General features: G+C 43.2%; 1 pseudogene; it reads left to right on the top strand.

Moving 5' to 3' along the window:
- The first annotated feature begins 565 nt into the window (after window positions 1-565).
- LOC116910898 lies at window positions 566-1,403 on the top strand (annotated as a pseudogene).
- Window positions 1,404-11,656: the final 10,253 nt, after the last annotated feature.

Here is an 11,656-nt window from a genome sequence, read left to right as displayed (position 1 = left end):
ATAGCTATAGTAAGTGATAAATGCATGCATTAGTGCAAACACAGTAATTCAAGAGGCCACAGATCAGTAGGTGCTTATAAAAGGCCTTCTCCTGCACTTCTGGATCTTTCCGCAATACTCCTTGTGAGGAAGGGTTCCTATGAGCCAGGCCATACCTAGGCCTCCTGGTGGACAGCTGTGAAATAACCAGTTTTTCACAGGGCAAGGTGGAGGAAGCAGATGTGGGCAAACATGTGCAACAGATGAAGAGACACTAGAATAAAGCAAACATTTATTGATTTTTCCATACGACCTAGAACTCCTGGTTGCTTTCTTCCTTTCTCTCCATGTTTCAACAGCAAAACAGAACAGAACAACAACAGCAAAAAAGCCAAACAAACAAACAAACAAAACCCCCCTCAAAACAACCAAACAAACAAAATCCAAAACAAAACAAAAAGCTGTATCATCTCTGTCAAATTTAATCAGTAGTGATTTTCATCCCATTCTTAGAGTCTCAAAGCTTACATATTAATGAAGAACACGGAATGTGTCACTTTGGGGTTCTTTTTTAGTCTCAAAAACCATGTTAAGCTCTCTCCTCCAGCCGAGCAAGGTGCCCAAAGGAAAGAAGGCCAAGGAGAAGAGGGTGCCTTCCCCCTAACCCTCACCACTGTCTTTAAGGAACAGGAGGCCCAAAAGATGGCCAATCCTTTGTTTGAGAAGAGGCCCAAGAACTTCTGCCTTGGGCAGGATATTCAGCCCAAAAGAGATCTAACACGCATCGTCAAATGGCCCCGCTACGTCAGGCTGCAGCGGCAAAGAGCCATCCTCTATAAGCGGCTCACAGTACCTCCTGCCATTAACCAGTTCACCTAGGCCCTGGACAGGCAAACAGCGACTCAGCTACTTAAGCTCGCCCCCAAGTACAGGCCAGAGACAAAGCCGGAGAAGAAGCAAAGGCTGCTGGCCCGCGCTGAGAAGAAAGCTGCTGACTCAGGGGACTTCCCAACTAAGAGACCACCTATCTTCTGAGCAGGGGTCAATACAGTCACCACCTTGGTGGAGAATAAGAAGGCTCAGCTGGTGGTGATTGCCCATGATGTAGACCCCATTGAGCTGGTGATTTTCCTGCCTGCCTTGTGTCGAAAGATGGGGGTGCCCTACTGCATTATCAAGGGAAAGACCAGGCTGGGGCACCTGGTCCATGGGAAAACATGCACCATCATTGCCTTCACACAGGTTAACTGGGAAGACAAGGTGTTCTGGCTAAGCTAGTGGAAGCTATTAGGACCAATTACACTGACAGATACGATGAGATCAGCTGCCACTGTGGAGGTAACCTTCAGGGTCCTAAGTCTGTAGCTTGCATTGCCAAGCTGAAAAAGGCAAGAGCTAAAAAACTCGCCACTAAACTGGGTTAAATGTTCACCGTTAAGTTTTCTGTACATGAATATAATAAATAAAATTTTTGAAAGAACATGTTAAGACCAGCATGCCCTCCTCTAAAAGGAGAGGAATAGAAAATAGCTTATTGGACATCAAAACCATTTTTGAGTAACTCCTAAACACATCCAGGAGTTAGGCTACCTACAGAAGGCCACCAGGCCTGCCTCTGGTGGAAATTTTCTATTTGCAAGGGAAGTTGTCCTCTGCACATAGAGACCAATGAGTGCTACCACGTGCTTTGCATCAAACGCTTATCTCTTGGTTCCTCATTAACACAGATCCCCTTTCTGAAAGCACTCTCTTTGATGTAGCTTCGTCAACTAGTGACAACTTGTTTCTTTTTTCTTTTTCTTCTTTATAAAAATGTATGAGTTCGTGTATATTTATAGCCAGTCTCTAGAGAACTGTATCAACTCATTCATCAGCCAAGCAATCCAGTAAATAACTGTTGGTTAAATTCACGCTGGTCATGCACCATGAAAAGATACAAACGCTGTATAAGATTCATGGAGAAGAAAAAAAATAAAACAACCAAAGAACAAAGAACATAGCAACACCTCTTCATGGATACAGTTAATGCCATTGATGGCATATTTTAAAATGAAAGCATTTACTTTACATATACTTTATGTCCATTACAAATATACTTATGGAAAATATTCTGGTCTTCATGATGCCCAAAGTCAAGTTGAAAGGGTAGATGCATGCAGAAGTGCTGTTAGTGAGAGGACAGAGGTATATAAAGATGGAAAGGAGGAAGCTGTGATCTAAGTTTGTCTGGGGTGGTGGGGGGAGGGGTTAGTTCAGGATTTGAACATACTGTTCAACATGGTAACACTGAGCTGTAACGCAGCCACGTAAACTCAGTTTAATGTTCTGTTGCTCCGTCAGCGGCGATGTTTATTAAGGAAGGTTTGTAGAGGAGAGACTTCAGCAAGAAGCCTTCAACCTTGAAAAGTAAGACCTCCTTAAACATCCACAGGGCCCTCATGGCACTCAGCATCCTTCTTGAAGTTACCTGCATCCCTGTATGGAGCACAAGCCGTGCCTTCTGCATCCTTATATTCCCTAGATTTAGTGCAAAGTGTGGCTCATAGCAATGTGCTTTGGTAAGTAGTTTAAAAATACATAAATGAATGACCAGGTCACAATCTACCACATCCTCTGGGGACTAAGCTTTTCAAACTGACTTAACCATCACTCCCATCTCTACTTTGTTAGGTTAACCCTGTTCAAAGTTCATGTTCCCAATGGCTTCCCAACAATTGCTGTGCTAGTGCCTGTAGAACCTTTCTCCTTCCTCTTGTGTGCCCATGGCTTCCCTTCCTACAGCCTACAGCTGACTTGGAAGAGTTTTGCTGCCTTCAAGCCCACTGAATCAGGTCATCTAGGGTGTCTAATTCACTAATTCCACCAGTTAAATGCCTACTTGGGATACTGTCTTCTTTCTCTTCATCCGATTCTTCCAAAAATGTTTTCTATTCATCTCGTCACTATGCTTGCCTCTTGCTGTGACCTTGCAGCATGTGGAACACATTTTTCACTCTGGTGTCCCCTTCACCAATTTCACTGCTTCCTTCATTTCTAGATCTCTTCAGGGTTGTTTCTGTTTGTGTTTTGCCTTCCTCACATGTCACATTGTCATATTGTTCATGGCCAGAAATAAAGTCCACAGATATTAATGTCAGGAACATTCCCTCACAAAACCCCTGTAAATGTCTGTCTTGGGGTCTTGTTCGCCTTGAAAACCCAATCTGTAAGAATCATCCTAGATGTCTTGGTTTTGTTCCCTCTCATCTAATAATATACCCAGCTCTAAACTAAACTTTGTGGTATCTGTAAATCTGTCCATCCATTTCTTACCTCAGTGTGGGCGTTCTTGTGCTACTCCCTCTGGCACAAATTATTTCAATCTCCTATAATTTCCCAGCCTTATATTCCTCTAGACTTTCATCTGATCTCTTTGCTTCCAAGATTTCCCACCTTTCAACCCACCATTCAGTATTGCTTTGGTGGGATCTAGCCAGATTGCAAATATAACCTAGAAAACCATTCACCTTATTGAGGTAATGCACTCCCAGTGGTTGGCATTCATTCATACATCCAGGCAGTCAGGCAGCACCTAATTGGATATCCACCAGGATGGAGGGACCATCTGGCAGGACAACTGTGAACGGAGCAGACAGAAGTCCTGCCCTCACAAAGCTTATAATAGAACACAATAAACAAAGGTTGGTTAGATGGATAAACAGAAGAGCATCGGGTTTAAGGTCTGGTGAAGGGAAAGAGTAAGAATCAAGTGATCATTCATTAATGTAAACTCCAGTAGCATCCGTGATACGTTCTACAAATGAGTTCTGTAGAAACTTTAAGAACTGTAGAAGCCTCTTCCTGTCCTGGCTGCCATTGGAGAGCAGCAACCATGGCTCTGTGCTACTCCATGGCTTTGGGCCTCAACAAGGGCCATAAGGTAACAGGATGTCAGCAAGCTGAGATGCAGCTGGTGCCACGGGCACCTCACCAAGCCACCAAGTTTGTGCTGGACATGATCTGAAAGATGTGAGGCTTCGCACCCTATGAGCAGCGGTGTGCCATGAAGTTGCTCCAAGTGTCCAAGGACAAGCTCGCACTCAAGAGGGCGGGCACGCACATCTGTGCCAAGAGAAAGCGGGAGGAGCTGAGCAACGTGCTGGTAGCCATGAGGAAGGCGGCAGCCAAGGATTAATGCACCCTCTTCCAATAAACAATCATTCCTACCAAAAAAAGGAAATTGCAGAAGCCACAAGGGTCTTGGAACAAACTTTTTTAAAAATCATCTACCCTGCTTTTCTTCTTCTCTTTTCTTCTTCTTAGCTTTCTCTTCTATGTCTCATCCTGTCCTGCCAACAGCATCCCTTCATTCTTCACAGATATTTGTGGTCCAAGTGCCCCGCAGAGAATGTCCCCTGTACTACACTTGCCTCTCATTCTGCCCTACCAGCTTCTTATGCTCTCTCTCTCTCTTTCTCTCTCTCCCTCTCTCTCTCTCTCTCTTTCTCTCTCTCTCTTTCTCTCTCTCTCTCTGTCTCTCTGTGTCTCTGTCTCTGTGTCTCTGTCTCTATCTCTCTCTGTCTCTCTGTCTCTCTCTGTGTCTCTGTCTCTTGTCTCTGTCTCTGTCTCTCTCTGTCTCTCTTTGTCTCTCTCTCCCTCTTCCTCTCCCTTTCCTTCTCCCTCTCTCCCTCTCCTCACTATCTATAGCCATTCCTTTCTCCAGGGAACATTTCCTAATTCCTCAGTATGATTCTCCTATGTACGCTAGGCAAGTGGTCTACCACTGAGATACACTGCCTCTGTGGTATGATCTTAATGTCTTTAATCTGTTCCTCAGCTATCTTCACAGCCTTAGCAACTTGAGCACAACACTTCATGCTACATATTAAGACTCTTTAGTTCTTCGAAGTTTCTTGAGAGAGGGAGTCATGTTTATTTGATTCTAAAGGGCCGAGAACTAAATATTCCCCCAGGGGGTAGAGTCATACTTAGACTATACTGGTCTGGGTGGGTGATTGGAACTTTGTGATACTAGAGAGGCGAGATCTTGCAGGCCAATAATCAAATTACCTTAGGCTACCATTAGCTCCCTGATAGCCACTTACTGCCCATCTGCGTGTTTGACCTACTGACCGTCACATGGAACCTTTGGGATGTTAATAGCTCCATAGATTCCACCAGTCCCACACAACATCTGGAGCCTATAGCAGAGATGCCCGTGCTGTGCTAGCCCTGCCCACCCGATGTTTTCATTGAAGCATTTGCAAAGCGACAAACAAACTAAAGAAACCTTGACTTATGACTTTCTTTCATTCGATAACTACAAAAAGTTCATGAAATTGTTTGGGGAAGTAACCTGAATTCCTAGTTCCAGGCCATGGTGACTCATAGTCGATTCAAGAATAAGTCAAATCTTCTTTTCTTTGAGGCAAGAGTTATGTTTTATGATAATAGTCTTCATGAGTAGCTTGGAAACAGTAGGTGGAAACAGTATGATAAGTAAAAAGAATCCTCTAAGTAAGTAGATTTCAGATATCATTTACGCTTTTAAATGAGGAGTGACTACATAGTATTAGATCCCATTCAGTCATCTAAATGTTTGGAAAGAGACAGCATATCCATCCCAGTCTGATTGCTCCAGTTGCCTCCTAGGATGGCTATTTAATGATTCTATTTCTGGGCAATGGCTTGGCTAGCAGCTAATCCAGAAATGTATGCACTGGGGCCCACACTCAAGTCCTAACTGAATTTTCCGTGTTCCAGGAGGAACCCTTCCTACAGCTGTCACAGTCCATCCACAGATGACGTGAGTTCCAAGTTGAAGGAAAGATGATCTGTGTACCATTTGGTTTTTAATAGAAAAGAATTGGGAAATGAGATTTTTAGGATCAGAATTTATGCTTTAAGCAAAGCAAAGATTAAATCTAGATAGAATTCATCCAAGAGGTTTGAGGAATATGGGAATAAGACAGTATGGAAATATGACCTTTCTCCAAGAAACATTATCATGCAGGGCTATCTGAGTAGACTGACCTATACCCTTCCCCTATGTGCAGACCATCCCCCAACAAGGGACCAAAGAGTAACTTGTTTGCATATTGAGCACAGATGGAGAATCTCTGACAATTAGGAAGACTTTGGGCGATTCAGTTAACATAACTTCCTTGGGGAAATGTCATTTTCTGACAGGGGAAACTTGACTCAATGATTTACCTAAAGAACTCTTTAGAGAATGAATTCAGACAGTAAATGTATAGTCAAGGCATACATTACAAATAAGCTTCTTCAAAATATCATAAGAATTCTTCTACATCCTCCATTTTAGTACTATGTGTAAGTTTGAAAGAGGGGACAATTACACAAGCAATGTTTGAGGGCCACACTCCTCTTCCTAAATCCAATGGCAAGCAAAGACTTCTCCCTGTGTCTCCTGAAAACAAATCTCTGTGTGTCCTGGGGTAACTACTGTTTTCTCCCAATAGCTTCTGTCGGCTTGGTACTATCTTATCTAGCAACACGAAACACTATCACCTAAAACCCTCATTTTATCTTCCAGGATGATTATGTGAGGAAAACATAGTCTGATCATGTATCTTCCCTAATTCTGTCCCTTAATAGCTCATCAGAGACAGAATGAAATGATTTCCTCAGCATGAGAGAAGAGAGTCTTCAACCTTTGAGCTCTGTCTTTCCAGGCACAGCTCCTACTAGGATTTTCTAACATTGAAATTGCTTTTGTTTAAGTTATATTTTGTTATTTGAGAACTGTGTATACTGGTAAGTGTGTGTGTGTGTGTGTGTGTGTGTGTGTGTGTGTGTGTGAGAGAGAGAGAGAGAGAGAGCGCAAGTGTGCCTGTATGTGTGTGTGTGAGAGTGTGTATGTGTGAATGTGTATGTGTGTCTGTGTGTGAATGTGTGTGTGTGTACACGTGTAAGTGTGCATGTTTTGCTTAAGTCCACCCCATTTCCTCCCTTCTAATCATTCCCTTATTCCCCTAACATTATTCCCTCTCTATTTTGTTATTTTAAACTGTCTGAGTCTACTTAGCTCTGCCTGTGTGTTCTAAGACACAGGACCATCTATCTGCTGGTTCAGGGATAGCTTCTTGAAGGCCTTCTCCTTAAACTGATTCTCTCAGCAGCTTTCCACTGCTAATAGCTCCTCAGTTAGGGATGGGACTTCCTGACACACGGCCATGCCCACCATGCTGGGATTTAATCTGACATGATCTTGCACAGGTCTTGTGCCGTCACTCTGCTGTGCGTTCACATTTGCAACTGCCTGCACTGTTGTGTCTGGAAAACAGAACAGCAACAACCAGTCAGTTTCATTGCAGTCACTCCCCTCCCTCCTTTGCAATGGTTGCTGAATGTTTGATATAAGCATCTGGTTTAGAGCTATCTTTGTCTCTGCACAAACTTCCGCTGTTCATTTTATTACCCAAAGTCTCATAAATGTAACCAGTTCGCTCAGCCTGTCCACCCTCTTTCATCTCCTGGCACGTTTCCAATCCTCCAAAATCTTGGTCAGAGGCTAAGTCTTCCATCAAACTCCCTGTATCAACCGCAGATTCATGGACATTTTAACACACTTGTGCACCCTTGCCCACATATATATTCACATGCACACAAACGAGCACATACATGACATGTTCAGAAACACATGTACACACATGCATGCACATGCAGACAACTCATGAGACTATGCACACATGTACCAACATACTGACATACACACAATCACGCACATATACATGCATACACATTCATAGCATGTAAGTACATACACATGTATACATGTATGCATACACACACACACACACACACACACACACACACACACACACACACACGCACGTAGTTTTTAATTTGGGGTTGGGGAGGACAGAATCTCTCACTCTAGTCAAAAGCTTGCCTGGAACTCCCAGTGTATTCTGAGCTGACCTCCAGCCTACAGCGATTCTCTCAGCACTGCCTTCTTAATACGGACACTACAGGCACAGGCCACCACGTCTGTCTGAAATTTTCCATTTCATGGTCCAGCAGTTTGTTTTTATTGTTAAGCTGGTTGGAAATTGTACTTCGCTCATCGCTTGCAGCCTCTCATTGCAGCCTCCTAACTGATGCAGCCCTGGCTCCTGTCCCCACATCCCCACTTTGATAAGGAGAAAATAAAGCCCAGGGCAGGAAACCGCTGTGCTCAGAGTGGAACAGGTGCAGATCTGCTCTGAGAAGACACACTTCCATCTCCTGGAGTGTCCTTCCTCCAGGATTCCTCAGCCTGCTGTGTGTATAGTAATAGATGTCCTATGTACACCGGGATTTCAGTGGCCTTTCATTGACCAGTTGGTGACAAACCTATCGCTCTGGTCCCCAGAACTCCTTGAGTAACACTAACTTGGAATGAAACCATACAGGTAGGGCCACTCTGTTCTCCTGTGTCACTCGTGTGACTTGGTGTCTTCCTTGTGTGGCCACAGGGAGGATTTCCATAGCAACCAGCAGGTGCGAAGCGTACTTTCGTGAAATACGAGTCTGTGAGTAGATGTGGAACATCAGATCTGACTCATTTACACATTTCCACGTTTTCCTTCCTCCCGTCCATGTGTAAAGAGCGTTGTTGGTCTGCCAACTTGTGTATTTTATCCACGTCTTTCTGAGTGCATCTATGCCTCCGCCCTTCTCTCCTTTCCTCTCTCCTCTCTGTCTCCTCTGTCTGCACCGTGGTTTGAAGCTTCCCATCCTTGAATCGTGTCACGACTATTTAAAGAGGCAGAAACCCTTTTTGTGTTCCAGCTGGACATGTGCTAAATGCAGTGGTTGCTATGGTAACAACTCCCCCACCCCGTGCCAGAACAGTCATATCAAAGTAAAAAAAAAAAATCTTTTCTATGAGCAAGAAATATGAAAATAAAATTATTTACTTGTGAAGTATATCACATGCTCCTGGTGTTATAGTCCATAAAATTAGACTTTCTAACACTTTATTTAAAATACCAACAAAAACACCCTACAAATGGCTAACATAGATTTTATTTTCATGGGCACCCTCATTCCTTAGGTAACTTCTCTTTCCCAACATATTTTTCTGTGTCCCCAATACACTTAAATCTAGATTTTTTTCCCCCTTTCCTATTAATTCATGTGCTCAACACTGTTTAGTGAGCTCTGGCTATGTTACAGGTATGTAGGTCCCTAAGCATGCAATGGCATGTTTTGTGTAAACAGGATGTTCTGTGTTTGCTTCCTGAATGTCGATCCTGTTGAAAGGGGAAGAGGGGCATACGACTGGCAGTATTAGCAGGAGGGATGGTTTGCTTTTCTGAGGCAATGGTTTTGAAGGGATGGACAGAGGGATTGACGTGGCGAGGACTAGCACCCTCTCTTTCTACAGAGAGAAAGGAAGCACAGACGCTGAGGTCCGTGTTTGTGGTTTGCACGGTTAAAACTGAGAATGCTGTAGTTGATGCTGTCTGAAAACAAGCGCACATGCGCACCAAGTGTAAAAACTCATGAGTCACGATGATGGTTGAATTAAATTCACTTCTCGTTGCTAAGACAACTGTCAATTGATAACTCTTTACTGACATCCAGTTTGTTAATTTATTACTTACTTGCATAAAATGTTAGCTACCCTCTTTTTCAGTACATGGCCATTATACATGATTATGGGGCAGTGTGACATTTTAGTACACGTACACATTGTATAATAAGTGTGAGACAGTCATTGGCACCCTCGACTTCTTGCAGCAAAATCCACTTTCTCTGTCCATCTGATCACTTCAAGAACTCAAGTTGCGCTGTGTTCAACGTTTTCATCGCCTCCAGAATCCAACATTTTGTTTTGCTTTCATTTCTGAAACCACCATCTTGACTCATAGCATCTTTCTTCTGCATCCAGACTCTCGATGGCTTCCTAACTTGCTTTCCTATTTCTAATGTGTTTTCCACCCTGCAATAAGAATTACATCTCTAAATGATTAGTTTCCCCAGTTAACAACATCTCCATGGCTTTTCAAATTCTATCGAGAATGGAAGCCAGCCTTCTACGATCAACTGCCGAGATCATAGTGTAGACCCTGCCTAGTCTTCTCTCTTCCTTGAATACTCTCGTAGCTCCTACTAAAATGTTTTCAGATCCTCAAGTTTATTTATGCCTCTTACTGTCTGGGAGTTTGTGCTTCTTGTCCCTCTGCCCACTTCCTCTTGCTTCCTAGTCTTGACACAAATAATCACCATGTGCTTCTCTTGAATACCACTGTGTCAGAAATCTGTCCTGATCTTCCAGGATTAGAGTGGCTGTTTTACAAAATGGAATCATTTCTATCCTGGCCCCACCTTAAGTAGTGCTCATTTATCGCTATTGTACTGTAAGTAATACTTCTTAATGTTTTCTTTCTGTTTACACTTGGTCCAACTTTTTTTATTTTATTTTATTTTATTGATTTTTATGTGAGTACACTGGTGCCTTCTTCAGACACACCAGAAGAGGGCATCAGATCCCATTATAGGTGGTTGTGAGCCACCATGTGGCTGCTGGGAATTGAACTCAGGATCTCTGGAAGAGCAATCAGTGCTCTTAACCACTGAGCCATCTCTCCAGGCCAGTAGTATTTCTTTTCAAAGAAAGCCAGCACCCCATTCATCACCATTTCCCCCATATCTTGCACAACTGGCTTATAACATGCATTCTTGAAATTATCTATCAGATAAATTTTTGAATGTTTTAGAAAACAAAAACAAAAACAAACAAACAAAAACTTGACACTCAGGATGATCAAAAGCCTTGACCAAAGTCCTTTCCAAGTAAATAAATGGTAAATCCTAGCCCTTAGTGCCCCTCCCCCCCTTACCTCTCCTCTCTCTCGTAGCCCTGGCTCTGCTTTTCTATATGGTGAGGGCTCATAGTTGTGCGCTTTCACTCCACAGCTCTCTTCAGAAGTGAAGAATCACATCTAATGGTACATCAACCTTTCTTTCTACAAGGACTACACCCAAACTTAGCACCATTTAACTAATTCAGACTCTGTGCTCCAATTCGCCTAAGCATGTCCAACTGGCTTGGGAACATTGCAATTCATCTTTGATCCCAGCACTCTGGAGGAGAGGTGAGCAGATCCCTGTAAATTCAAGGTCAAGCCTGGTCTATACAGAGATTTCCAGGTCACAGTGATATTGTAAGATGCTGAATTGAAAACAAAAGAGGGAGAATTAATAGAGGAAGACACCCAATGTCTGTCTCTGGCTTCTGCATACACATATACCTGTGTCTGCACACAGATGCACACGTATATACGCACATACATATAAAGAAGAAAGAGAAAAAGAAGAAACGGAGAAAGAAAGAAAATCAGTCTAGCTGAATTGACATGCAACCAGATCTTGTTCCCAAACAGTGTGCCATGTGCTAATCAGAGAGAGCAGAGGATGTTGGGAATACAAAGAGAGAAGAGGCCCAGCTCTACCAGGAGGACCAGTTAAAAACAGAAGTGGTTACATAAAAGGGTTTACAGTAAAAATCCCGACACTATTCTTCTTTAGAGCTAGGACATCAGCAGTCAGTTGAGAGCTGTGTTCCCACCTCAGATGGAAGATGTCCTTGACTTTGGCTGTAAACATCTGCCATTCCTGTTTAGACATCTCCGCAAGAGCTGCACAATCATCCCGTTTGGGCTTCCAGCTCAGTTACTCTGTTGCA

Source organism: Rattus rattus, chromosome 10 (genome assembly GCF_011064425.1).
Source record: "Rattus rattus isolate New Zealand chromosome 10, Rrattus_CSIRO_v1, whole genome shotgun sequence".
Lineage (NCBI taxonomy): Eukaryota > Metazoa > Chordata > Mammalia > Rodentia > Muridae > Rattus > Rattus rattus.
Note: the sequence above shows the minus strand (reverse complement) of the source record. Positions and strands in the feature narration are given on the sequence as shown.